We start from the raw sequence: 2,019 nt of genomic DNA, 5'->3' as shown, positions 1-2,019 counted from the left end.
AAATTTTTTCTATAATAAATTTATTTAATTTTGAAAAAAAATTATAATTTACTAATTTTTTTTTAAATTAACAAAAAAAATTATAATTTTTTTTATTTTTATTTTTTATTTTTTTTATAAATTAATAAACAAATTATTAACTTTTTTTTTAAATTAATAAATATGGTTCACTTTTCAAAAAATGTAACTTTGTTTTATAATAAAGTTCAAAATTTGTAAAATATATCACATAAAGAAACTTTACCTAAAGTGACATGGGATTAAAATTTAGGTTAAAATCAGTGATTTATAAAATTTTAAATAAATGATGATTGAATATATTGTTAAAGCATTGTTAATGTTAAAATCACTGATTTAAAATTCATGGATAGTCCTATTTATTTAAAAAAAAATCAAAACTTATAAAATATGTAGGAAGAAAAAAAATCAAAATGATTAAACTAGAAATGTTTATATTTAGAATAATAATATAAATTTAATTATAATTTTTCATTAAATAATTAATTATATATATATATATATTTTAATTAAATTCTCAACATACTTATAATATTCATAATAAGAAGATATAATTTTTTTTTTAAATGCCTAATTTAATTTAGAAATGAAATAGTTTTATCATTGAAAACGTGATAATACAATTTTAAACAATATTGTAATTTTTTGTTGTTTAAAATATATTTATGAATGCATAGATAGATTTAACACTCAAAAACCTATGGAACTCAAATTCTATAAATTAAACTCAAATTCAAGTTTTTAAATTTTTTTTGATAGATTTTGGTTAAAATTAACCAGAAAAGAAAAAACTGTGAAACTTTTTATAAATTATATATAATTGTAAACAACTGGCATCGATCGCAGTGATCTCTGGCATCCAACGGATTTCGGGCGGTTAAATACTCGGAAGATAAACCTCCAACGGACCCGAAATATCTCAAAGCAACAGTGAATGCCACTCATCGGGTCCGAATGGTTAAGTATCGAGAGGGCATGTTACCGGCCCGAAATTGGCTCAGGACTGTCGGATCTACGATAGATAGATCGCACGGTTTTCGGGCCATTAAGTTGACTGACGGTTAACCCTAATCCGGACCCGAAATTGTTTAGATTGGTGGTTTAGGCTTTTCATCGGGTCCGTAAGAACTTATAAGGAACGGGCTAGTTGGTAACCCAAAATCAGTGCTTAACCGTTAGATCTGTGAAGGCCGGATCGATCGGTTTTCGCGCTGCGTTGTAAACCTAAGTTTAAGGCTTGTTTTAAGTCTTTTATTGTTGTACTATGGGCCATAGGATTTGTGGACCCTCAACTTCAAAGGCTGTCAGGTTCTTCGTGACCCAAAACTTTTGTCTTTCAGCGGTCCAAAAAGACTTTAAAACCCCTTATTTCTTTTATTTTGGGTTAAGAAGGTAGGTTCTTCAATGTTGCTTTGCTTGCTAGTTAAGTGAGTTAATCCTTGGGTAGGTTTTATTGAGTTCGGTAAGGGGTTGTGTTGCTGTTCATAACCTCGTACTTTTTGTATATTATGTAATTTTCTCGATTAATGGAGGGTACCACTCTTACTAGATCAAAAAAAGATAAACATTTCTGTGGCAACATATTTCACAAATTTTAATATTTTATTATTAAAAAAATTATAATACTTTTTAAAAACTAATTTTAAAAGTAAAGTTGAGAAAGATATTAATTTTTGATGCAGAGTTCAAATGGTTTTTTACACGTGGCAACTTGATTTTGGTTACATCAAAACAAAATGAAGCATCACACCCTGGTTTTGGGAACTTCATCGTTCTGAATTCTCCCCACTAGATTGATGCTTCTCATTTGGACTCCAAGGAATTCAAGTCTTTACGCGAGCTTTGTGTATTTGAACAGTCAAAACTTTGTCATAAAAGGGTTTCACTTTCCATGCAAGGTTATATCAGGTAAATGTGTTGTAAATTTATAGCTTTTATATATGAATTTTGCCGTTCCCAAACTTGTCATTCCAGTTGTTTAAGACCACTTCCAGCAACCAC

Source organism: Pinus tabuliformis, chromosome 4_1 (assembly GCF_031772625.1).
Source record: "Pinus tabuliformis cultivar Carrire ecotype Pingquan chromosome 4_1, CPIR1, whole genome shotgun sequence".
In the NCBI taxonomy this organism is placed as follows: Eukaryota; Viridiplantae; Streptophyta; class Pinopsida; order Pinales; family Pinaceae; genus Pinus; species Pinus tabuliformis.
This window is presented reverse-complemented; position numbering follows the sequence as displayed.